Source organism: Eleutherodactylus coqui, chromosome 7, assembly GCF_035609145.1.
Source record: "Eleutherodactylus coqui strain aEleCoq1 chromosome 7, aEleCoq1.hap1, whole genome shotgun sequence".
NCBI lineage: Eukaryota > Metazoa > Chordata > Amphibia > Anura > Eleutherodactylidae > Eleutherodactylus > Eleutherodactylus coqui.
This window is the reverse complement of record NC_089843.1, coordinates 201163376-201190642: the sequence shown is the minus strand read 5'-3', so window position 1 is coordinate 201190642 and position 27267 is coordinate 201163376. Positions and strand designations below refer to the sequence as shown.

At 45.5% G+C, this 27267-nt stretch overlaps 4 non-coding genes and 1 pseudogene across 4 annotated transcripts; all 5 read left to right on the top strand.

Moving 5' to 3' along the window:
- The first annotated feature begins 3038 nt into the window (after positions 1 to 3038).
- Positions 3039 to 3217, top strand: LOC136574059 (U2 spliceosomal RNA; annotated as a pseudogene).
- A 2687-nt stretch (positions 3218 to 5904) lies between these two features.
- LOC136574092 (U2 spliceosomal RNA) lies at positions 5905 to 6095 on the top strand. Its single transcript, XR_010786226.1, has one exon. It is a non-coding gene; the product is annotated as a U2 spliceosomal RNA (small nuclear RNA).
- Positions 6096 to 13771: 7676 nt separating this feature from the next.
- Positions 13772 to 13957, top strand: LOC136573898 (U2 spliceosomal RNA). Its single transcript, XR_010786110.1, has one exon. It is a non-coding gene; the product is annotated as a U2 spliceosomal RNA (small nuclear RNA).
- A 2695-nt stretch (positions 13958 to 16652) lies between these two features.
- Positions 16653 to 16843, top strand: LOC136574081 (U2 spliceosomal RNA). The gene has a single exon (XR_010786221.1). It is a non-coding gene; the product is annotated as a U2 spliceosomal RNA (small nuclear RNA).
- A 7766-nt stretch (positions 16844 to 24609) lies between these two features.
- On the top strand, positions 24610 to 24797 carry LOC136574108 (U2 spliceosomal RNA). The gene has a single exon (XR_010786236.1). It is a non-coding gene; the product is annotated as a U2 spliceosomal RNA (small nuclear RNA).
- Positions 24798 to 27267: the final 2470 nt, after the last annotated feature.

Here is a 27267-nt window from a genome sequence, read left to right as displayed (position 1 = left end):
ACTGATGCTTACAAAAAATGCAACCCCAGCGCATCAGAGGAAGCCGGCGTTACCTGGAGCAACAGACTGTGCAGCTCCAGGATCGATTTTATGTTCTGCTCTTACCAAGTACTGCCTTTTAGATGTGACCTTTTTACCAATGTTTTCTCGGATCATAAGCTTTTATATTTTAAAGTTGATTCAGTTTTAAAGAGAAAATCCGGTAAGAATGCCTGGAAGTTTAATGTGTCCCTTTTAGAAGATCCGCAGGTTTTATCTGATTTTATCACTTTTTATAAAGACTGCAGGCGAGTAAAAGATCCCAACACTCCCACCAGCCAGTGGTGGGAGAAGATGAAACTGAAAATAAAAACATTTTTTATTAAGGTTGGGATCGCTAAAGCTAAAGCAAAACGTACATTTTATTCTAATCTGAATACTCGCCTGCAGACCCTGTATAAGTTCAGAGAACATGACATAGAGGTGGACCACGAGATCATCGAGGTGAAGAAAGAGATCGCCCGGTGCCTGGAGCAGAGGGGAAAAGAAATTATATTCCGTTCGAAAGTGCAACATCTGGAGGAGAACGAGACCTGCTCCAGGTACTTCTTCAAGAAGATAAGAGACAAGCGGACAGTCCTCGATGATCTCGATGGCACCAAGGACATACAGGGTATTTTAAAGAAAGTGTATGGTTTTTATGCGGATCTTTTTAATACTAAACCTGTTGACATTGATTTTATGAATGACTCGTTGAAGGAGATTACCGACGTTTTAGATCCTGGTTCTCGTGAGATTTTACTAAGGGACATCACAGAACAGGAGATTTTAGACACTATTAAAAGTTTTAAACCAGGTAAGGTGCCTGGGCCCGATGGTATACCCATAGAGTTTTATGTCACCTTTTTTGGTATTTTTAAGGATGACCTTTTCTCCCTTTTTACTGAGGTTTTTATGTCTAAAGCCCTCCCGGGGTCCTGGAAGAAGGGTGACGTGTCTCTTTTATACAAGAAAGGAGACAAGACGGACATCAAGAACTGGAGACCGATCACCCTTCTGAACAGTGACTACAAAATAATGGCCAAAATATGTGCAAACCGCCTCAAGACCGTAATAAGCAAAATTGTACACCCCAACCAGGTCTGTGGGGTGCCCGGGAGGGCAATATGGGAGAATCTTAACCTGATCAAAGATTGTATTAGCGACACAAAATCAAGAAGCGGAAAAATGGCAATTTTAACCATCGACTTTGAAAAAGCCTTTGACCGCGTGTCGCATTTTTATCTTTTTAAGGTTTTAGAGAGAATGGGTATACCGGAAGGTTTTTTATTGTCTTTAAAAGCGTTTTACAACAACTGCACGAGTAGAATTTTAGTCAACGGTTTTAGGACACAGGAAGTGCTTTTAAACTCCGGGGTGAAGCAGGGGTGTCCCTTGTCCCCACTACTTTTTATATGCGCACTAGAGCCTCTTTTATGCACCATACGGCGGGACAAGCAGATCCGTGGGATCCCCCTGCCCGGCGGCGGGGGGATCGAGGCTAAAGTAGTGGGGTACATGGACGATGTGGCAATCCTCGGAAGGGACACCCTGTCGATCCAGAAGGCTATTAGACAAATTGAGTTTTATTGCTGCGCCTCGGGTTTTAAAGTCAATTTTAACAAAAGTAGTGTTTTAAAAATCGGGGACCTGCCCTTGCCAGATGTCCCCATTCCTGTGTCCGACTCGGTGCAGATTTTAGGAGTCTCCTTCAACGAGGATAACAGAGGTCTTAACAGCTGGGACTTGGTGGCACAAAAAATCAATAAGAAAATCTGTATGTGGAGCATGCGGCAGCTGACCATGGAGGGGAAGGTTTTAATCACCAAATCTGTGATTTTACCTATTTTATTGTACCTCAGTTTAGTGTTTCCCCCTCCTGGCAGAGTTTTTAATAAAATTATTAAAGCATGCTTCACATTTTTATGGAGCTCCAAGATGGAGAAACTAAGCAGGGAAATCGTGATGAAGCCGAAGGAGATGGGAGGAAAAGATTTCCCTGATTTTAAAGCCTTTTTATATACAAAGTATTTTAGTTTGTGTATTGGTGCTCTTTTTAAAAACCACTATTGGTCCTATTTTATCCGGTATAACACAGGCTATTTTATGAGGAGGAACAATTGGTTCAAGACGGTTTTAAATTCCCCTTACTCTTTTAATCTGCCCGGAGAATACAAGATTTTAGAGAAAATAGCGATTTTATATGATTTTACTGGCAAAAGCCCACAAGTTTTAATGAATAGTAAAGTCATTTTAAAGGATATTAAGAAAAGTGGTTTTTATGTTCAAGTAAGTAATTTTAACGAAAAACAAAGCAAGGAAACTTGGACAATGGTTAATTATTATATTTTTAATTCACAGAAAGATCTGGCCTGGAGCTGCGTCCATGACTGTCTTCCATGCCGGGCATTCCAGCATCGTAGAGGTTTGACCAACACTGCCGCGTGCCCAAGACCAGGATGTGCAGGAGAAGAGACGACGACCCACCTGATGTGGACCTGCTACATAACAAAGAGAATATGGACTAAGATGTTGCCGCTACTGATTAAAATAACAGGACTTAAGAGACTAACATTGGATGCCGTCCTGTATGGATGCCTGGAATGCCCCACACGGACTCAGAAAATTATGGCATGGAAGATGGTCAATTCGGTCAAAGCAGCTCTATGGAAATCCAGAAACATTTTAGTTTTTAAACATGAAATTTTAACTGTGAAGGACATTTTAGCCATTACTCTTAATGAGATGCACCAGTACTTTTTAGTGGATAAGAAAAATTTCCCAGTTTTAGCGAGAAAATGGCTTTTATCAGAATGGAGCTCCATAATATGATGCCACCAAGGGCCCTTTTATGTGATATTAACTTGTTCTGTATTTTTAACATGTATTTTATGTAGACGAATGTTTTAAATGGTATGTTTTAATGTGTTGTTTAATATGTTTTAATGTACTGTTTTTAACAATTGCAAAAACGTCTATGTAAATATGTGTTGGACAAATAAAAAACGCCCCCCATATGGAGGGCTTGTCAACTTAAAAAAAAAAATCTGTTCTTATCAGTTTAATATCTGATACGTCCCCTATCTGGGGACCATATATTAAATGGATTTTTAGAACAGGGAGCTGGAAAAAGAGCTTGCTCTGTCCACTCCACGCATTGACCTGGTATTGCAGTACCTCCAGGACCGGTGCACCCCCTTTCCTACAACCGTTTCCAAAAGCAGAAAAACAACACCGACGAGCAAGAGGTGCAGCGCAGCTGTGGCGGCGGCTGCTGCTACCACCACCACCCAAGCACTTTGATTGACACTCAGCCCGTCTGCTCGCAACATTGTATCCACTGAGCAGCTGCGTCTGCCAGAGTGTGCACAGCACAGGTACAACTGGAAGCAAAACAACACACACACCAGTTCATATGGCAGCCGCACTCTATAGTTCGTACCTACCGCTGCGCTAATAGCCAAGTTGGAAACATCGGGCAGGCACAGCGTATCCTGGCAGCCTGCGTCTGTATGCTCCACGTATTCGGGTCATGGGTGTATGTGCAGGGGGCCCGGAGCCCTAGGGGGCCCATAAAGTCTCTCTTCCCCACATTGTAAACCAATGCTATCAATGAAGCTTTATAGTTTGGGGGCCCAGTTCCAGACTTTGTACTGGGGCCCCGCAGCTTCAAGTTACACCTCCGGATCAGGATAATGCTAGGCCATTCCAACCAGCCTGTGTGTGTGACCTGCAGTCGCTGGTAGTCGAAAAGCGGCCGGCCCCGGATGCGCGCTTCAGAGTGGACAGACAGCAGCGGACCCCCAATCACACAGGCCCAAGGCTTGCTATGTAGCACGGAATACCTCATTGGACTGCAGCACTCCACGCGGGCTGAGATACACGCTCCACGTGGGATGGGCAGTATTCGTCCATGAAGATCCAGGCCAACGTTTAGAGATGGAGCAACACTCGGGGAGCAAAGAACTCCAACGAACGGACGTCTACTTTACAAGGATGTATTGCTTTATTCAATGCATGGACACAGAAACAGTTCAACCGCTCGATTACAGACCGCAGTCAATACAGTAAAGAAAGAAATGTGTCTGTTTAATGTAAACTTGCATGGAGCTCGTTTGTCAGCCACTGACTGACTGAATGCTGAAACGTGGTCTAACGTTACATGCACCACCAGGGATAAGGCCTTGCCTATAAGCATTCCCCAGCTGGCAAAAACGGAACCTCCCTGCCTATTCCTCACCATGGAAGAACGGAACCTACCTTTTTTTTTTAAAAAAAGAAAGCCACAGCAGCAGCCAACTCGATTTTGGTAGGCCGCTGTCTCCCCCTTGTGTGCTGCATAAAAAATGCACTCCACTAAAAATAACATTGATCCACGAAATAGAGCGTAGGGAGAGAATGAGGCTTCAAGATGAGCCGTCAGGCTATGATAAATTGTATCACACCTGGGCGATATGGATAGATGCCCGGAGCTCACCCCTATTTACTAGGTGGTTACAGACAGGGACATGTGAGTAACACGTTTAAACCACAATCGTAAAGAGAAACAACAATCCCGGAGCCCGCCCCCCCCCCCCCCCTTTTTGTTTTATTTTCTCTTTCTCCCGTGTCATAGATACCTACCATCCCTTACCACTCCCCCCCTTACCCTCCCCTCATTCCCCTGTTTGTAGACCTTATAAAATATCACAGACAAACATGATATAGTTCAACTCGAAATTGATTTATTAAGTTTCATTGTCAAAGTTAATTTTACATTGCTTTGAGATAAGGCAAAAGTTTCCCCCCCTCCATGAAACCAATAAAACCTATATTGAATAAAATAAAAATGATGCAGTTACCGGTAGTTCTGCAGCTTCTTGGTGGAAATAAAGACCATCTCCCGTCTCCCAGCTGCAGCAGAGACTGACTGAAATGGCTGCCAAGCCCGGTATTAATGCTTCTAAATTGATGACATCACAAAGGAGTGACATCATCAGCCTTCCAAACACCTGGCTCAATTGCATACAGTATGTATGTATGTATGTATGCATGTATGTGAGTCTATCTATCTATCTATCTATCTATCTATCTATCTATCTATCTATCTATCTTTATTAATTATGTAGAATATAGATATGGATTATTTCTAAATTACAGATTTTGTAGATATAGATTAAAGATAGATTTAAGATTGTTTGTGTGTGTATGTGTGTGTGTATATAAGTGTGTGTGTGTGTATATATATATATATATATATATATATATATATATATATATATATATAGTGTGTGTATATATATATATAATGTATATATGTAAAAAAAATATAAAATCTGTAGTTATGTATGTATGTATGTATGTATGTATGTATGGCGGGAAAAAAAGGCCTGCTGTATGTTTTTAAGTTCTTCGGATGACCATGCCGCTCTAATATTCTCCTTACTAGGGTCTACTAATGCTGGCCCAGGGGAAGGCAATAAAGCCCTATGGGGCCGAAGCCAATTTCCCTTATTTTAGGTAAAAAGTTTCCATCCGTCCCTACTCGAAATGCGGCTGGCCGAAGAGATCCCTCCAACCGACCGGCCGACGCACCTTCAGAGACAAACTAGTGCTTGCTTCTAGTGTCATCGCCGGCTTAACCCTCGTTTGTAGGGAGCTGACGAGTCCTGCAGCAGCAGGCTCTGCAAGCCTAGGATGCGTGAGCTCGGTGCAAGAGGAAGGACTGAGGGTGTGAGGCTGGGCGCGGTTGAGAAGGCGTGGGGCGGGGCTATGTAAAGTTTTACAAGCTCTCCCCGCTGCCTGGGTGCATTGTGGGTGCGCCCAGAGTGCTGGCTGAGCGTGTTGCCTCAAGCCTTAGAAGTGGAGTTGGGCGGACCGGGCTACAGGTGAAACCCATTTCGGGTTATCGCTTCTCGGCCTTTTGGCTAAGATCAAGTGTAGTATCTGTTCTTATCAGTTTAATATCTGATACGTCCCCTATCTGGGGACCATATATTAAATGGATTTTTAGAACAGGGAGCTGGAAAAAGAGCTTGCTCTGTCCACTCCACGCATTGACCTGGTATTGCAGTACCTCCAGGACCGGTGCACCCCCTTTCCTACAACCGTTTCCAAAAGCAGAAAAACAACACCGACGAGCAAGAGGTGCAGCGCAGCTGTGGCGGCGGCTGCTGCTACCACCACCACCCAAGCACTTTGATTGACACTCAGCCCGTCTGCTCGCAACATTGTATCCACTGAGCAGCTGCGTCTGCCAGAGTGTGCACAGCACAGGTACAACTGGAAGCAAAACAACACACACACCAGTTCATATGGCAGCCGCACTCTATAGTTCGTACCTACCGCTGCGCTAATAGCCAAGTTGGAAACATCGGGCAGGCACAGCGTATCCTGGCAGCCTGCGTCTGTATGCTCCACGTATTCGGGTCATGGGTGTATGTGCAGGGGGCCCGGAGCCCTAGGGGGCCCATAAAGTCTCTCTTCCCCACATTGTAAACCAATGCTATCAATGAAGCTTTATAGTTTGGGGGCCCAGTTCCAGACTTTGTACTGGGGCCCCGCAGCTTCAAGTTACACCTCCGGATCAGGATAATGCTAGGCCATTCCAACCAGCCTGTGTGTGTGACCTGCAGTCGCTGGTAGTCGAAAAGCGGCCGGCCCCGGATGCGCGCTTCAGAGTGGACAGACAGCAGCGGACCCCCAATCACACAGGCCCAAGGCTTGCTATGTAGCACGGAATACCTCATTGGACTGCAGCACTCCACGCGGGCTGAGATACACGCTCCACGTGGGATGGGCAGTATTCGTCCATGAAGATCCAGGCCAACGTTTAGAGATGGAGCAACACTCGGGGAGCAAAGAACTCCAACGAACGGACGTCTACTTTACAAGGATGTATTGCTTTATTCAATGCATGGACACAGAAACAGTTCAACCGCTCGATTACAGACCGCAGTCAATACAGTAAAGAAAGAAATGTGTCTGTTTAATGTAAACTTGCATGGAGCTCGTTTGTCAGCCACTGACTGACTGAATGCTGAAACGTGGTCTAACGTTACATGCACCACCAGGGATAAGGCCTTGCCTATAAGCATTCCCCAGCTGGCAAAAACGGAACCTCCCTGCCTATTCCTCACCATGGAAGAACGGAACCTACCTTTTTTTTTTAAAAAAAGAAAGCCACAGCAGCAGCCAACTCGATTTTGGTAGGCCGCTGTCTCCCCCTTGTGTGCTGCATAAAAAATGCACTCCACTAAAAATAACATTGATCCACGAAATAGAGCGTAGGGAGAGAATGAGGCTTCAAGATGAGCCGTCAGGCTATGATAAATTGTATCACACCTGGGCGATATGGATAGATGCCCGGAGCTCACCCCTATTTACTAGGTGGTTACAGACAGGGACATGTGAGTAACACGTTTAAACCACAATCGTAAAGAGAAACAACAATCCCGGAGCCCGCCCCCCCCCCCCTTTTTGTTTTATTTTCTCTTTCTCCCGTGTCATAGATACCTACCATCCCTTACCACTCCCCCCTTACCCTCCCCTCATTCCCCTGTTTGTAGACCTTATAAAATATCACAGACAAACATGATATAGTTCAACTCGAAATTGATTTATTAAGTTTCATTGTCAAAGTTAATTTTACATTGCTTTGAGATAAGGCAAAAGTTTCCCCCCCTCCATGAAACCAATAAAACCTATATTGAATAAAATAAAAATGATGCAGTTACCGGTAGTTCTGCAGCTTCTTGGTGGAAATAAAGACCATCTCCCGTCTCCCAGCTGCAGCAGAGACTGACTGAAATGGCTGCCAAGCCCGGTATTAATGCTTCTAAATTGATGACATCACAAAGGAGTGACATCATCAGCCTTCCAAACACCTGGCTCAATTGCATACAGTATGTATGTATGTATGTATGCATGTATGTGAGTCTATCTATCTATCTATCTATCTATCTATCTATCTATCTTTATTAATTATGTAGAATATAGATATGGATTATTTCTAAATTACAGATTTTGTAGATATAGATTAAAGATAGATTTAAGATTGTTTGTGTGTGTATGTGTGTGTGTATATAAGTGTGTGTGTGTGTATATATATATATATATATATATATATATATATATATATATATATATATATATATAGTGTGTGTATATATATATAATGTATATATGTAAAAAAAATATAAAATCTGTAGTTATGTATGTATGTATGTATGTATGTATGGCGGGAAAAAAAGGCCTGCTGTATGTTTTTAAGTTCTTCGGATGACCATGCCGCTCTAATATTCTCCTTACTAGGGTCTACTAATGCTGGCCCAGGGGAAGGCAATAAAGCCCTATGGGGCCGAAGCCAATTTCCCTTATTTTAGGTAAAAAGTTTCCATCCGTCCCTACTCGAAATGCGGCTGGCCGAAGAGATCCCTCCAACCGACCGGCCGACGCACCTTCAGAGACAAACTAGTGCTTGCTTCTAGTGTCATCGCCGGCTTAACCCTCGTTTGTAGGGAGCTGACGAGTCCTGCAGCAGCAGGCTCTGCAAGCCTAGGATGCGTGAGCTCGGTGCAAGAGGAAGGACTGAGGGTGTGAGGCTGGGCGCGGTTGAGAAGGCGTGGGGCGGGGCTATGTAAAGTTTTACAAGCTCTCCCCGCTGCCTGGGTGCATTGTGGGTGCGCCCAGAGTGCTGGCTGAGCGTGTTGCCTCAAGCCTTAGAAGTGGAGTTGGGCGGACCGGGCTACAGGTGAAACCCATTTCGGGTTATCGCTTCTCGGCCTTTTGGCTAGATCAAGTGCAGTTGGTCTGGTCAGGGGCTTGAGTGATCTGGGTTAGCCCAGCGATCACCGTACTGCTTGGCAGTAGTCACACTGTGATTTTTCAGAAATCGACAGACTTATTGAAGATGTCTGGGATCCAGAATACCATACGTTTCATGGTGGACAGTAAGGATGGGACCAAGAATACCGTCGTGTATGTTGTCCGGGACATTATTATGGTGGAAATCGGAGTGCCCAAAGATGAGATCTTTTGCGTCCAGGATTTTCCGAGACTCGGCCAATACGACGTCACTTTCTGCGGAGAAGGAGTTTGTCTGAACGTGTACGAGTGGTTGAGGAGCCATAAAGACATTCCGCTACTACGGGGTGTAAAGGTAATCCCTTTATTTGGCATACAAGAGAAACCATTAATCTTGCATGTATACAACCCGTACACAGATAAGGACATGATAGTGAACTTTCTCAAGCGTTACTGTGATGTGGTTAAAGGTGGCGAAAAAATGACTAATATACTTGGCATTTTTAACTCCAAGTACAAGTTTTGGGTTAGGCTGAGAATGGACGCTACCAAAATTGGGGGAGTGACGCATCCACCTGCGAATTTTACCATAGCAGGTAACCGGGGATATCTTTACTACCCGGGGCAACCGACCTTCTGCAGGAATTGCAACCAGTTTGGGCACACTAAGGAAGACTGTTCCAGTGGTCTAGTCTGCAGAAACTGCCAGGAGACCGGGCATCACGCTGGCAGTTGTCCAAAGCCGAAATGCTGCGACCTGTGTGGCGATAATGACCATATGTGCAGGGACTGTCCGTTAAACCTACCGTCCAGGGGCGCCTGGAAGACTAAATCCTACGCGGCGGCTACTAGTCGTGAGGCTACTACCATTCATGTGGCTCCTACTAGTAATGTGGCTTCTACTAGCAGTGCAACACCTGTTGCTATAAGTGAGGTTGCTACTGTGACTAAGCCTGTGGTGACTGCGGCGGAGAACACTGCAAGACCTCCCCAGACTACTGAGAAGGATAAGCCTGCGGGGTCAAAAAATCCTAAAACTGCAGAGGTAGAAGAGAACATCAGGAGGAAGATTGGGAGTCATAAGCCCAATGTTGGGAGTGCTACTCCTGAAGACCAGGTGGCGGGAGTAATTAGGCAGTTGGAAGAGATAATTGAAGAGGTGGACAGCCCCATTAACCCCTCGGGAAAGATTGAGGAGTTTTCGTCTCCTGAAGCAGTCCTGTGCAAGAGGGAGGGGGGAGGTGGACTTGATGTCTCCAGCGAGGAGGAATTTGTGCAGGTTGCGGACCAAAACACAGCGAAAAAGAGAAAGTGCACAAAGAGTAGAGAGACGCTTATGGAGGTCAGTAACCCCTTTAAGACTCTGGCGCAGGACCTTGAGTGCTCAGGTGAGAGTGGCGAGGAGGTATAATCTGAGCCGCTATGAGTGCATATATCCTGGTTTTGTGGTTTAGCCACTTTAAAGGTGAAGATATATATACAGTATATGACTTTCTTGTTTTGCATGAGCTGTGATATGTTGCTATAAGCTTACACCTGAGATATGGTTCTAAATATATGCTCCCAGAATGTAAGAGTTTTCAAGTCAAAGGCCAGAAGAGTTGCAGTTTTTGATTTTTTGCGTCAGAAAAAAGCTGACTTATTTTGCGTTCAGGAGTGCGGTATAGACTCTGATATCAGCCCTTCAGAATGGCCTTATGGTGCTGCTGTGTGGTCTGGGAGCATATATAATAAGAATGACGGAGTGGGTATACTGGTTAACTCCAGAGAATTGGCGCTACAGAGCAGCGAGGTCATCGAGGCGGGGAGATGCATCTCCGCAGTGCTGCTATACAGAGGCATACGTTTCCGCGTTATTAACGTGTACGCTCCTGCTGAGAAACAGGAGAGGAGCGCCTTATTTGACAAAATTAAATTATTTTTGCAAGGAAGGATACCAACTGTCCTCATAGGAGATATGAACTGTGACATCACCAGAAAAGCATTTGATGTGTCTGCAAAGCTTTTATTTGAATTGTGTTGTGATTTTCGTTTAAAAGATATACAGCAAGCATGTGGCATATCCCCACAGCTAAGTACTTACCATGCGGACAGGGGTGGGGTCCACTCCAAAATTGATTATTGTTTTCTGTCTGAAGATATAACTGCAGTAAGTTATACACAAGAAATGACCTTTTTTTCAGATCACGAGTGTTTGTTATGTGGGGTGGAGGTGGGGAACAGTGTTGTGTGGGGGAGGGGAGTCTGGAAGCTGAACCTGAAGCTTCTGGAGGGGCAGGATATCCAAAAACAATATGAAGGCCTATATAGAAAGTGGAGGGAGAGAAGAGGCGAGTTTATAAATATCCTAAATTGGTGGGACTGGGTAAAGGGGAAAACTAAGGCTTTTTTTAAGTCTGTAGGGCATAAAGTAGCCAGGAAAAGGAAGACGGAGTATGTGAGGCTCAGCAACAGACTAAGCTTCTTGATAAAGTTGCGGGACGGCGGGATAGATACACAAGAGGATATCCTAAAGTGTAGGCGAGAAATTAATAGTTACCTAGTGGAGAAAGGGAAGGGCATAATGTACCGCGCCAAGTTGGATAAGATGCTACATGATGAGACATGCTCGCGGTTTTTCTTTAAAAAAGTATTCTCAAAAAAGCCAACTTTTGAAGTAATAGAGAGAGAGACAGGAGGGGAAGTGAGGGGGGAGGAGGTGCATGAGGAGATAGCGTCCTTCTATGAGGAGTTATACAAAGAAAAATGGAGGGATGAAGTCCTGGAGAGTGACATGTTAAGCATGCTTGAAAACAAGTTAGGAGAGGCGGAGCAAGCATCCGTCAACCAAGATATTACCACTAAAGAAGTGTGGGAGGCGGTCCGGAGCATGGGCGCTAATAAAACGCCTGGTATGGATGGGTTACCTATAGAGTATTATCGTATGCTGTGGAGTGTGATAGGGAAAGATGTGTGTGAAGTGTGCCAGTACATGTGGGTGAATGTGGACATGGCTGAAAGTATGCGAGGTGGAGTGGTTGTCTTAATACCCAAAAAGGGCGATTTGAAAAACGTAAAAAACTGGCGCCCGATTACGCTTTTAAATACTGATTATAAGATCTACGCTAAAATTATTGCAAATCGGATGCGTGCGGTAGTAGAGAGTGTGGTGAGCGAGGACCAGTACTGTGCGGTGCCTGGTAGGAGAGTACATGAGAGTCTGTGTCTGGTGCGGGATTGTCTGGGTGATTGTAGGGAGCGAAAGAAGAGTGTGTATGTGGTGAGCTTGGACTTTGAAAAAGCGTATGACAGGTTGTCGCATGGATTCTTGTTCCGAGTGTTGGTGTGCATGGGGTTCCCGGGTATGTTTGTAGAGCGAGTGAGGAGTCTGTATGAAAGGATTTATAGTAGTATGTTAGTGAATGGGAAGGTTGGAAGGAGAGTGAATGTGATGTCTGGTGTGCGTCAGGGGTGTCCGCTGTCGGCCGTGGTTTTCATCTGCGCCATGGAGCCGTTACTATGCCTGATAAGACAGGATAAGATGGTGAGGGGGATCCACATCCCAGGTAGTGACGGCAGAGAGCTGAAGGTATGTGCGTATATGGATGATGTGTGTGTGATGTGTGAGTCTGAGAGTGCAGTGAGGAGAGTGAAGCTATTAGTGTCCGTGTTTTGTGGTGCGTCTGCGTTCCGTATTAACTGGGACAAAAGTGAGTGCAAGGTGTTTGGTGAGACTGGAGTGGATGCAGATATAGGTTTAAATATTGTGTCCGGGCCAATTAAAATCTTAGGCATCAAATTCAATAATAACTTACAGGGGGAAGAGAGCTGGGAGGAGACAAAGCAGAAGGTAGAGAGAAGGCTAGATTTCTGGAAATTGCGCAATCTTACCATGATAGGCAAAATTCTCATATTAAAAAGCGTAATTTTACCAATCTTTCTATACGTGGCATTAGTTTTCCCTCCGGGATACATGAGTCAGAGGAGGATAAACAGAGTCATGTTTCTGTTTTTTTGGGGGTCCAAGATGGAACGCTTGAGGAGGGAGGTAGTACACAAGACATGGGAGAGAGGAGGGATGGGCTTCCCAAATTTAGAGGCATATTTTGGATGTAACAGCATAGTCTTTCTACTGAGTATGTTACACAAGACTACAAAAGGGGCGTGCATGATGCGGTATTTAGCAGGGAGATGGTTCGTGCGCATGAAATGGTGCGAATACGACTTGAGGAAACCAGTCGCTTTCCAAATCCCTAAGTGGTATGAATGGACAGCATGTTTTGTGGCGAAGTTTGAGTTGGATGACTGTGAAGTGAATGTACTTAAGAATAAGCGAATGGTGAAACGAATGATTGAGAGTAAGGATGAGGTGTCTGATATTAATTCTGTTAGCAGAGTGAATGTGGAGAGAGTGTGGAAGAAAGTGCGGATGGATGGGATGAGCAATAGGCAGAGTGAGATTGTATGGCAGAGTCTGCATGGCGTGTTACCGGTGCGAGAGTTTCAGCGTGTGAGAGGTTTGGTGAGGAGTGAGAGATGTCCGAGAGAGGGGTGCGGTGGATGTGAGAATGTGGTTCATTTATTTTGGAACTGCAGCCATGCACAAAATGTGCTGCGGAGACTTGGCTCGTTATGTAAGGAGATAACAGGAGTTAATTTCATGTCCTTTGAGTTAGTTATGTTTGGTTTAGGTGTGAGAGGCAGTGTGAGAGAGAGACTGTTGTGGCTGTTTATGGCGTGTGTGAAGGAAGTGTTGTGGGATGTAAGGAATGTGTATGTGTTCAAGAGGAAGGATGTAAGTGAGAGGGACAGCGTGCGAATGGTGTTGGGGAAATTATACTTTATTTATTTATGGGATAAAAGAAAGGATGGAGTCGATGCGGAAGGAATATGGAAGGTTAAAAAATGGATACAATTAGTTGATTTGTCATGATTTGTAATGTATTTATGTTGTATAAATGTGATGGATTTATTATGTTGTGAATAAATAAAAACCTTTGGTTTATAAAAAAAAAAAAAAAAATCTGTTCTTATCAGTTTAATATCTGATACGTCCCCTATCTGGGGACCATATATTAAATGGATTTTTAGAACAGGGAGCTGGAAAAAGAGCTTGCTCTGTCCACTCCACGCATTGACCTGGTATTGCAGTACCTCCAGGACCGGTGCACCCCCTTTCCTACAACCGTTTCCAAAAGCAGAAAAACAACACCGACGAGCAAGAGGTGCAGCGCAGCTGTGGCGGCGGCTGCTGCTACCACCACCACCCAAGCACTTTGATTGACACTCAGCCCGTCTGCTCGCAACATTGTATCCACTGAGCAGCTGCGTCTGCCAGAGTGTGCACAGCACAGGTACAACTGGAAGCAAAACAACACACACACCAGTTCATATGGCAGCCGCACTCTATAGTTCGTACCTACCGCTGCGCTAATAGCCAAGTTGGAAACATCGGGCAGGCACAGCGTATCCTGGCAGCCTGCGTCTGTATGCTCCACGTATTCGGGTCATGGGTGTATGTGCAGGGGGCCCGGAGCCCTAGGGGGCCCATAAAGTCTCTCTTCCCCACATTGTAAACCAATGCTATCAATGAAGCTTTATAGTTTGGGGGCCCAGTTCCAGACTTTGTACTGGGGCCCCGCAGCTTCAAGTTACACCTCCGGATCAGGATAATGCTAGGCCATTCCAACCAGCCTGTGTATGTGACCTGCAGTCGCTGGTAGTCGAAAAGCGGCCGGCCCCGGATGCGCGCTTCAGAGTGGACAGACAGCAGCGGACCCCCAATCACACAGGCCCAAGGCTTGCTATGTAGCACGGAATACCTCATTGGACTGCAGCACTCCACGCGGGCTGAGATACACGCTCCACGTGGGATGGGCAGTATTCGTCCATGAAGATCCAGGCCAACGTTTAGAGATGGAGCAACACTCGGGGAGCAAAGAACTCCAACGAACGGACGTCTACTTTACAAGGATGTATTGCTTTATTCAATGCATGGACACAGAAACAGTTCAACCGCTCGATTACAGACCGCAGTCAATACAGTAAAGAAAGAAATGTGTCTGTTTAATGTAAACTTGCATGGAGCTCGTTTGTCAGCCACTGACTGACTGAATGCTGAAACGTGGTCTAACGTTACATGCACCACCAGGGATAAGGCCTTGCCTATAAGCATTCCCCAGCTGGCAAAAACGGAACCTCCCTGCCTATTCCTCACCATGGAAGAACGGAACCTACCTTTTTTTTTTAAAAAAAGAAAGCCACAGCAGCAGCCAACTCGATTTTGGTAGGCCGCTGTCTCCCCCTTGTGTGCTGCATAAAAAATGCACTCCACTAAAAATAACATTGATCCACGAAATAGAGCGTAGGGAGAGAATGAGGCTTCAAGATGAGCCGTCAGGCTATGATAAATTGTATCACACCTGGGCGATATGGATAGATGCCCGGAGCTCACCCCTATTTACTAGGTGGTTACAGACAGGGACATGTGAGTAACACGTTTAAACCACAATCGTAAAGAGAAACAACAATCCCGGAGCCCGCCCCCCCCCTTTTTGTTTTATTTTCTCTTTCTCCCGTGTCATAGATACCTACCATCCCTTACCACTCCCCCCCTTACCCTCCCCTCATTCCCCTGTTTGTAGACCTTATAAAATATCACAGACAAACATGATATAGTTCAACTCGAAATTGATTTATTAAGTTTCATTGTCAAAGTTAATTTTACATTGCTTTGAGATAAGGCAAAAGTTTCCCCCCCTCCATGAAACCAATAAAACCTATATTGAATAAAATAAAAATGATGCAGTTACCGGTAGTTCTGCAGCTTCTTGGTGGAAATAAAGACCATCTCCCGTCTCCCAGCTGCAGCAGAGACTGACTGAAATGGCTGCCAAGCCCGGTATTAATGCTTCTAAATTGATGACATCACAAAGGAGTGACATCATCAGCCTTCCAAACACCTGGCTCAATTGCATACAGTATGTATGTATGTATGTATGCATGTATGTGAGTCTATCTATCTATCTATCTATCTATCTATCTATCTATCTATCTATCTATCTTTATTAATTATGTAGAATATAGATATGGATTATTTCTAAATTACAGATTTTGTAGATATAGATTAAAGATAGATTTAAGATTGTTTGTGTGTGTATGTGTGTGTGTATATAAGTGTGTGTGTGTGTGTATATATATATATATATATATATATATATATATATATATATATATATATATATATATATATAGTGTGTGTATATATATATAATGTATATATGTAAAAAAAATATAAAATCTGTAGTTATGTATGTATGTATGTATGTATGTATGTATGGCGGGAAAAAAAGGCCTGCTGTATGTTTTTAAGTTCTTCGGATGACCATGCCGCTCTAATATTCTCCTTACTAGGGTCTACTAATGCTGGCCCAGGGGAAGGCAATAAAGCCCTATGGGGCCGAAGCCAATTTCCCTTATTTTAGGTAAAAAGTTTCCATCCGTCCCTACTCGAAATGCGGCTGGCCGAAGAGATCCCTCCAACCGACCGGCCGACGCACCTTCAGAGACAAACTAGTGCTTGCTTCTAGTGTCATCGCCGGCTTAACCCTCGTTTGTAGGGAGCTGACGAGTCCTGCAGCAGCAGGCTCTGCAAGCCTAGGATGCGTGAGCTCGGTGCAAGAGGAAGGACTGAGGGTGTGAGGCTGGGCGCGGTTGAGAAGGCGTGGGGCGGGGCTATGTAAAGTTTTACAAGCTCTCCCCGCTGCCTGGGTGCATTGTGGGTGCGCCCAGAGTGCTGGCTGAGCGTGTTGCCTCAAGCCTTAGAAGTGGAGTTGGGCGGACCGGGCTACAGGTGAAACCCATTTCGGGTTATCGCTTCTCGGCCTTTTGGCTAAGATCAAGTGTAGTATCTGTTCTTATCAGTTTAATATCTGATACGTCCCCTATCTGGGGACCATATATTAAATGGATTTTTAGAACAGGGAGCTGGAAAAAGAGCTTGCTCTGTCCACTCCACGCATTGACCTGGTATTGCAGTACCTCCAGGACCGGTGCACCCCCTTTCCTACAACCGTTTCCAAAAGCAGAAAAACAACACCGACGAGCAAGAGGTGCAGCGCAGCTGTGGCGGCGGCTGCTGCTACCACCACCACCCAAGCACTTTGATTGACACTCAGCCCGTCTGCTCGCAACATTGTATCCACTGAGCAGCTGCGTCTGCCAGAGTGTGCACAGCACAGGTACAACTGGAAGCAAAACAACACACACACCAGTTCATATGGCAGCCGCACTCTATAGTTCGTACCTACCGCTGCGCTAATAGCCAAGTTGGAAACATCGGGCAGGCACAGCGTATCCTGGCAGCCTGCGTCTGTATGCTCCACGTATTCGGGTCATGGGTGTATGTGCAGGGGGCCCGGAGCCCTAGGGGGCCCATAAAGTCTCTCTTCCCCACATTGTAAACCAATGCTATCAATGAAGCTTTATAGTTTGGGGGCCCAGTTCCAGACTTTGTACTGGGGCCCCGCAGCTTCAAGTTACACCTCCGGATCAGGATAATGCTAGGCCATTCCAACCAGCCTGTGTGTGTGACCTGCAGTCGCTGGTAGTCGAAAAGCGGCCGGCCCCGGATGCGCGCTTCAGAGTGGACAGACAGCAGCGGACCCCCAATCACACAGGCCCAAGGCTTGCTATGTAGCACGGAATACCTCATTGGACTGCAGCACTCCACGCGGGCTGAGATACACGCTCCACGTGGGATGGGCAGTATTCGTCCATGAAGATCCAGGCCAACGTTTAGAGATGGAGCAACACTCGGGGAGCAAAGAACTCCAACGAACGGACGTCTACTTTACAAGGATGTATTGCTTTATTCAATGCATGGACACAGAAACAGTTCAACCGCTCGATTACAGACCGCAGTCAATACAGTAAAGAAAGAAATGTGTCTGTTTAATGTAAACTTGCATGGAGCTCGTTTGTCAGCCACTGACTGACTGAATGCTGAAACGTGGTCTAACGTTACATGCACCACCAGGGATAAGGCCTTGCCTATAAGCATTCCCCAGCTGGCAAAAACGGAACCTCCCTGCCTATTCCTCACCATGGAAGAACGGAACCTACCTTTTTTTTTTAAAAAAAGAAAGCCACAGCAGCAGCCAACTCGATTTTGGTAGGCCGCTGTCTCCCCCTTGTGTGCTGCATAAAAAATGCACTCCACTAAAAATAACATTGATCCACGAAATAGAGCGTAGGGAGAGAATGAGGCTTCAAGATGAGCCGTCAGGCTATGATAAATTGTATCACACCTGGGCGATATGGATAGATGCCCGGAGCTCACCCCTATTTACTAGGTGGTTACAGACAGGGACATGTGAGTAACACGTTTAAACCACAATCGTAAAGAGAAACAACAATCCCGGAGCCCGCCCCCCCCCCCTTTTTGTTTTATTTTCTCTTTCTCCCGTGTCATAGATACCTACCATCCCTTACCACTCCCCCCCTTACCCTCCCCTCATTCCCCTGTTTGTAGACCTTATAAAATATCACAGACAAACATGATATAGTTCAACTCGAAATTGATTTATTAAGTTTCATTGTCAAAGTTAATTTTACATTGCTTTGAGATAAGGCAAAAGTTTCCCCCCCTCCATGAAACCAATAAAACCTATATTGAATAAAATAAAAATGATGCAGTTACCGGTAGTTCTGCAGCTTCTTGGTGGAAATAAAGACCATCTCCCGTCTCCCAGCTGCAGCAGAGACTGACTGAAATGGCTGCCAAGCCCGGTATTAATGCTTCTAAATTGATGACATCACAAAGGAGTGACATCATCAGCCTTCCAAACACCTGGCTCAATTGCATACAGTATGTATGTATGTATGTATGCATGTATGTGAGTCTATCTATCTATCTATCTATCTATCTATCTTTATTAATTATGTAGAATATAGATATGGATTATTTCTAAATTACAGATTTTGTAGATATAGATTAAAGATAGATTTAAGATTGTGTGTGTATGTGTGTGTGTATATAAGTGTGTGTGTGTGTATATATATATAATGTATATATGTAAAAAAAATATAAAATCTGTAGTTATGTATGTATGTATGTATGTATGTATGTATGTATGTATGGCGGGAAAAAAAGGCCTGCTGTATGTTTTTAAGTTCTTCGGATGACCATGCCGCTCTAATATTCTCCTTACTAGGGTCTACTAATGCTGGCCCAGGGGAAGGCAATAAAACCCTATGGGGCCGAAGCCAATTTCCCTTATTTTAGGTAAAAAGTTTCCATCCGTCCCTACTCGAAATGCGGCTGGCCGAAGAGATCCCTCCAACCGACCGGCCGACGTACCTTCAGAGACAAACTAGTGCTTGCTTCTAGTGTCATCGCCGGCTTAACCCTCGTTTGTAGGGAGCTGACGAGTCCTGCAGCAGCAGGCTCTGCAAGCCTAGGATGCGTGAGCTCGGTGCAAGAGGAAGGACTGAGGGTGTGAGGCTGGGCGCGGTTGAGAAGGCGTGGGGCGGGGCTATGTAAAGTTTTACAAGCTCTCCCCGCTGCCTGGGTGCATTGTGGGTGCGCCCAGAGTGCTGGCTGAGCGTGTTGCCTCAAGCCTTAGAAGTGGAGTTGGGCGGACCGGGCTACAGGTGAAACCCATTTCGGGTTATCGCTTCTCGGCCTTTTGGCTAAGCTCAAGTGTAAGCTTGGGCTTGGTCAGGGGTGCGAGTGTCCTGGGTGGACCCAGCGACTTTTGCCTAGTGCAAACCTTTTCTGTGGTTCGTGGACCGACAGTTTCTTTCTAAGGATGTTTGGACTGAAGAACTCTATCCGTCTGGATGTTGACCCGAGCGATTCAAGCAAGAACAGCCTGGTTTACCTCGCCAGAGATATTCTCCAGGAGAAAGCTGGATTTTCCACAGACCAATTCTTCAGCATACAAGACTTCCCCCGACAAGGTACCTATGACATTACTTTTGTTGATGAGTACTCCTGCCTTAATGCCTTTGAATGGCTGCGCAATCACCACAACGAGGATTACCTGCAAGGGGTGAAGGTAACACCGCTGTTTGGCATTTGTGAAAAACCCTTGATTGTCCATGTGTACAACCCGTTCACAGATGTCCAACTGATTATCAGCTTCCTGAAACGACATTGTGAACAGGTGAGAGGAGGTGAGAGGCAGCAGAATGTACTGGGAATATTTAACTGCAAGTACAAATTCTATGTAAAATTCCGGATGAGTACAAGCAGTATCGGTGGTGTGAAGCACCCACCTGCAAATTTTTCAATTGCCGGCAACAGGGGGTATCTGTCGTACCCTGGGCAACCCAGATACTGTCGCAACTGTTGTGAATTTGGGCATGTCAGCTCTGAATGTACCAAGGGGCAGGTGTGTAGAAACTGCCAAGGCACTGGACATCATTCAGGCAGTTGCCCCAAGCCAAAAGCATGTGACCTCTGTGGCTCTTATGAGCATATGTACAAAGACTGCAGGGGAACCAGGCTGTTTGCTGAGGAGAGCACAAGTGCTGGAAGGAGGGAGGAGAATGAGCAGAGGCCATCATTTGCAGAGGTGGTGGCTGGAAAGAGAGAGGAGAAGGAGCAGAGGGCTGCAACTGCAGAGGAGGTGGCTGGAAGGAGGCTGGAGAAAAAGGAACAGAGGGCAGCAACTGCAGAGGAGGTGGCTGGAAGGAGGCTGGAGAAAAAGGAGCAGAGGGCAGCAACTGCTGAGGAGGAGGTGGCTGGAAGGAGGCTGGAGAAAAAGGAGCAGAGGGCAGCAACTGCTGAGGAGGTGGCTGGAAGGAGGCAGGAGAAGAAAGAGCAGAGGGCTGCAACTGCAGAGGAGGTGGCTGGAGAAGGTCCTAGCATAAGGAGGAAAATAGGAGTTAAAAAGGCAGCACCTGTGGAAAGCATGGACGTTCCTACTGTGGCTGAGACCCAGGTGTCTGAGGCAATAAGACACCTGGAGGAGGTGATTGAGAGCGTGGGGAGCCCCACCCATCCCTCTGACCCTGCTAACATTGGCCAGTTTTCCTCACCTGAATGTTCTGCTGGTTCATCTCCAGGGACCGCTTTGTGTAAAAGGGAGGGTGGTGGGTACAGCACAAGCGAGGAGGAGTTCACAGAGGTGGCAGAAGATAGAAAAAAGAAAAGAAAGTATACGAGGAAAAAGGTGGAAGAGATGGAAACCAGCAACCCGCTGGAGGAGGTGGAGGAAGACAGTGAAGGTTCTGTGGGCAGTGATGCAGATGTATAGATGAGGCATTACATGGGGCAAAGACTTGCTCTGATGTTTATTTTGTGCAAAGTGTAAGGTCTGCTGTAATGGGGTTTGTGATTCTATCCCAGAATGTGCGGGTGTTTAAAAACAAGGCCCGGAGAACCGCAATATTGGATCTACTGAAAGAGGAGAAAGCACAAGTGATCTGCGTGCAGGAGTGTGGGATTGTGGGAGGGTTAAGGGAGGATGAGTGGCCTTATGGAAAGGCTGTCTGGTCAGGGAGTGCCCAGAACAAAAATGATGGCGTTGGTATTCTGGTTAAGGGAGGTGGGGTGGAGCTGGAAAGCTATATGATTATTGAAGAGGGTAGATGTCTATCCGCTGTTATGACCTACAGGGGCAGCAGGTTTTTGCTGGTTAATGTTTATGCGCCAAATGACAAAAATGAAAGAAAATTGCTGTTTGAAAAAATGAAATTTTTTATTCAAGGTAGAATGCCGGTCGTTATGATTGGTGACATGAATTGTGACATTAACAAAAAAGCCTTTGATATTTCCGGTAAAACCCTGTCCGAGATAACAAGTGATTTTCATATGCAGGATATGCAAGTTTTGTGTAATATTAATCCTAAGTTAAATACGTATCACTCGGACAGAGGGGGGATCCATTCTTGTTTGGATTATTGTTTTATTTCAGATAATTTGGTGCCGTTGTCTTATCAGCAGAAGCCGGTGGTGTTCTCGGATCATGAGTGCCTGGTATGTGAGTTGGATGTGAATGTGAGGGGTATTCATGGGAGGGGGCTGTGGAAATTAAACATCAGCCACTTGGCGGATAAGGACGTCCGCAGTCAGTATGAGTGTGAGTACAAGAGGTGGTGTGAGAGAAAGAGAGACTTTACAAACATATTACTGTGGTGGGAGTGGGTCAAGGGGAAAACAAAGAGGTTCTTCAAGACACTTGGCTATAAGCTGGCAGCACGGAGGAGGGAGGAGCTTGCCAAACTGAATGCCCGATTATGTTTGTTGTATAAGTTGAGAGAAAGCGGTATGGATGTGCAGAATGAGTTGGTATGTGTGAGAAGAGAGATTAATGCGTATATGATAGAGAAAGGGAGAGGGATAATGTACAGGGCCAAACTAGAGAAAATGGAACAGGATGAAAAGTGTTCTAGGTTCTTTTTTAAGAAAGTTTTTTCCAAAAAACCTGCTCTTGATGTGCTGGTGAAAGAGGATGGATGTGAGGTGAGTGGGGATGGTGTGAATGAGGAAGTGGCTGCGTTCTATGATGAGTTGTATGCGGAGAAATGGAGGGATGAGAGGCTGGAGAGTGATGTGCTGAGTGTGCTTGAGAGAAAGCTTGGGGATGCTGAGAGAGGATATGTGATGAGGCAGATAACTACAGAGGAGGTGTGGAAGGTTGTGCAAAGTATGGCTGCTAACAAGACGCCTGGTGCGGATGGTCTTCCGATTGAGTTCTACCGTATGTTGTGGAGTGTGGTTGGGATGGATGTCTGTGCGGTATGTAAGTATATGTGGGAGAGTGTTGGGATCGCTGAGAGTATGCGTGAGGGAGTGGTTGTGTTAATTCCAAAAAAAGGAGATCGCAGAAGTCTAAAAAACTGGCGGCCAATCACGTTGTTAAACGCTGATTATAAAATATATGCGAAGATCATTGCCAATCGGATGCGTGATGTGGTTGAATGGGTTGTGGGTGAGGATCAGTTTTGTGCGGTGCCTGGGAGACGTGTGCATGAGAGTCTGGTTTTGTTGAGAGATGTGTTGTGGGATTGTAAGAGTCGGAAGAAAGATGTGTATGTGGTTTCGTTAGATTTTGAGAAAGCGTATGATAGGTTGTCGCATGGGTTTTTGTTTAGTGTGTTGATGCGAATGGGTTTTCCAAGTGAGTTTGTAGGGAGAGTCAGAAGTCTGTATGAAAGGATCTATAGTAGAGTGCTTGTGAATGGATGTGTTGGTAGAAGGGTGAATGTGTTTTCTGGCGTGCGGCAGGGCTGCCCGCTATCCCCGGTAGCCTTCATATGCGCAATTGAGCCTTTGTTATGCTTGATGAGAATGGATAAGATTGTGAGAGGGATCCATATTCCTCGGAGTGAGGGGAAAGAATGGAAGGTGAATGCGTATATGGATGATGTATGTGTGGTGTGTGAGTCAGAATGTGCGGTGAGAAGGGTTAAATTATTGGTTTCTATTTTTTGTGGTGCGTCTGCGTTCCGGGTGAATTGGTTGAAGAGTGAGTGTAAAGTGTATGGGGGCGGTAGTGTAAGGGATCTAGGTATGAATGTGGTCACTGGGCCAATTAAGATTTTGGGTGTCCTATTTAATGACAGTATAGACGGGAAAGATAGTTGGGAGGAGGTCATGAAGAGAGTGGAGGCTCGGCTAACTTTTTGGAAGCTGAGAAGTTTGAGTTTGGTGGGGAAAATAGTGATTATCAAGAGCATAATCTTGCCTATCTTTTTGTATATAGCGTTGGTTTTTCCACCTGATTATTTGTACCTTAGAAGGTGGAACAGAATTTTGTTTGTATTTTTTTGGAATTCCAAAATGGAGCGACTGAGAAGGGAAGTGGTGGTTAAGAGCTGGAGGAATGGAGGCATGAGCTTTCCGAACTTAGAGGTGTATTTTGGGGTGAATGCGTTGGTGTTTGTGTTGGCTATGATTGAGAGGGAGGGGAAGGGGTCGTGCATGTTGAGGTATTTGGCTGGGAGACTGTTTGTGAGACTGAAGTGGTGTAAGTATGATCTGAGGAAGCCTGTTGCGTTTGTGGTACCTAAGTGGTATGAATGGTTGGTGAAGTTTGTTGAGAAGTATGAGTTGAATGAGGTGGAAGTGTGTATGTTAAGGAATAAGCGTCTGGTTGTGAGAATGATTGAAGTGAGAGAGGGGATGTGTGAGATAAACATGGTTGCTGGAAAGGATGTGCAGAAAGTCTGGGAGAAAGTACGGATGAATGGGATGACCAACAGACAGACTGAGGTTGTGTGGCAGAGCCTACATGGTGCTCTACCAGTCAGAGAGTTCCAAAGGAACAGGGGCTTAATAGCCAATGAGGCATGCCCAAGGCGGCAGTGTAACGGCTCTGAAAGTGTGACACACTTATTTTGGAATTGCTCTTACGCACAGGACGTTCTGAGGAGGTTGGGCCCTTTGTGCAAAGAGCTTACGGGCGTTACATTTTTTTCCTTTGAGTTATTGATGTTTGGGTTGGCTGTGAGTAAGGGGGTGAAAGAGAGAGTGCTGTGGTTGTTCTTGTCATGTGTGAAAGAGGTACTGTGGGATGTGAGGAATGTGTATGTGTACAAAAGAGTGGATTTGTGTGAGAGAACGAGTGTAAGGATGGTGCTAGGGAAACTGTTTATTTGTTATTTGTGGGATAAAAAAAGGATGGGGGTGGATGCAGAGGGCATATGGAAAATTAAGAAATGGATGCAGTTGGTAAACTTGACATGAGTTCTATGTAGTTATATGTATTGTTATGTTATATGCAAAAAAGAAAATAAATCCTGATGATGAAGTGGGTTAGCATGGCAGTAGTCATGTGAGCGAAGTTTCACTTGAGCGTTTAAGTGAAGTAGTTTACTAACCCTATCTGAGGGAAAAAAAAAAAAAAAAAAAATCTGTTCTTATCAGTTTAATATCTGATACGTCCCCTATCTGGGGACCATATATTAAATGGATTTTTAGAACAGGGAGCTGGAAAAAGAGCTTGCTCTGTCCACTCCACGCATTGACCTGGTATTGCAGTACCTCCAGGACCGGTGCACCCCCTTTCCTACAACCGTTTCCAAAAGCAGAAAAACAACACCGACGAGCAAGAGGTGCAGCGCAGCTGTGGCGGCGGCTGCTGCTACCACCACCACCCAAGCACTTTGATTGACACTCAGCCCGTCTGCTCGCAACATTGTATCCACTGAGCAGCTGCGTCTGCCAGAGTGTGCACAGCACAGGTACAACTGGAAGCAAAACAACACACACACCAGTTCATATGGCAGCCGCACTCTATAGTTCGTACCTACCGCTGCGCTAATAGCCAAGTTGGAAACATCGGGCAGGCACAGCGTATCCTGGCAGCCTGCGTCTGTATGCTCCACGTATTCGGGTCATGGGTGTATGTGCAGGGGGCCCGGAGCCCTAGGGGGCCCATAAAGTCTCTTTTCCCCACATTGTAAACCAATGCTATCAATGAAGCTTTATAGTTTGGGGGCCCAGTTCCAGACTTTGTACTGGGGCCCCGCAGCTTCAAGTTACACCTCCGGATCAGGATAATGCTAGGCCATTCCAACCAGCCTGTGTGTGTGACCTGCAGTCGCTGGTAGTCGAAAAGCGGCCGGCCCCGGATGCGCGCTTCAGAGTGGACAGACAGCAGCGGACCCCCAATCACACAGGCCCAAGGCTTGCTATGTAGCACGGAATACCTCATTGGACTGCAGCACTCCACGCGGGCTGAGATACACGCTCCACGTGGGATGGGCAGTATTCGTCCATGAAGATCCAGGCCAACGTTTAGAGATGGAGCAACACTCGGGGAGCAAAGAACTCCAACGAACGGACGTCTACTTTACAAGGATGTATTGCTTTATTCAATGCATGGACACAGAAACAGTTCAACCGCTCGATTACAGACCGCAGTCAATACAGTAAAGAAAGAAATGTGTCTGTTTAATGTAAACTTGCATGGAGCTCGTTTGTCAGCCACTGACTGACTGAATGCTGAAACGTGGTCTAACGTTACATGCACCACCAGGGATAAGGCCTTGCCTATAAGCATTCCCCAGCTGGCAAAAACGGAACCTCCCTGCCTATTCCTCACCATGGAAGAACGGAACCTACCTTTTTTTTTTAAAAAAAGAAAGCCACAGCAGCAGCCAACTCGATTTTGGTAGGCCGCTGTCTCCCCCTTGTGTGCTGCATAAAAAATGCACTCCACTAAAAATAACATTGATCCACGAAATAGAGCGTAGGGAGAGAATGAGGCTTCAAGATGAGCCGTCAGGCTATGATAAATTGTATCACACCTGGGCGATATGGATAGATGCCCGGAGCTCACCCCTATTTACTAGGTGGTTACAGACAGGGACATGTGAGTAACACGTTTAAACCACAATCGTAAAGAGAAACAACAATCCCGGAGCCCGCCCCCCCCCCCCTTTTTGTTTTATTTTCTCTTTCTCCCGTGTCATAGATACCTACCATCCCTTACCACTCCCCCCCTTACCCTCCCCTCATTCCCCTGTTTGTAGACCTTATAAAATATCACAGACAAACATGATATAGTTCAACTCGAAATTGATTTATTAAGTTTCATTGTCAAAGTTAATTTTACATTGCTTTGAGATAAGGCAAAAGTTTCCCCCCCCTCCATGAAACCAATAAAACCTATATTGAATAAAATAAAAATGATGCAGTTACCGGTAGTTCTGCAGCTTCTTGGTGGAAATAAAGACCATCTCCCGTCTCCCAGCTGCAGCAGAGACTGACTGAAATGGCTGCCAAGCCCGGTATTAATGCTTCTAAATTGATGACATCACAAAGGAGTGACATCATCAGCCTTCCAAACACCTGGCTCAATTGCATACAGTATGTATGTATGTATGTATGTATGCATGTATGTGAGTCTATCTATCTATCTATCTATCTATCTATCTATCTTTATTAATTATGTAGAATATAGATATGGATTATTTCTAAATTACAGATTTTGTAGATATAGATTAAAGATAGATTTAAGATTGTTTGTGTGTGTATGTGTGTGTGTATATAAGTGTGTGTGTGTGTATATATATATATATATATATATATATATATAGTGTGTGTATATATATATAATGTATATATGTAAAAAAAATATAAAATCTGTAGTTATGTATGTATGTATGTATGTATGTATGTATGGCGGGAAAAAAAGGCCTGCTGTATGTTTTTAAGTTCTTCGGATGACCATGCCGCTCTAATATTCTCCTTACTAGGGTCTACTAATGCTGGCCCAGGGGAAGGCAATAAAGCCCTGTGGGGCCGAAGCCAATTTCCCTTATTTTAGGTAAAAAGTTTCCATCCGTCCCTACTCGAAATGCGGCTGGCCGAAGAGATCCCTCCAACCGACCGGCCGACGCACCTTCAGAGACAAACTAGTGCTTGCTTCTAGTGTCATCGCCGGCTTAACCCTCGTTTGTAGGGAGCTGACGAGTCCTGCAGCAGCAGGCTCTGCAAGCCTAGGATGCGTGAGCTCGGTGCAAGAGGAA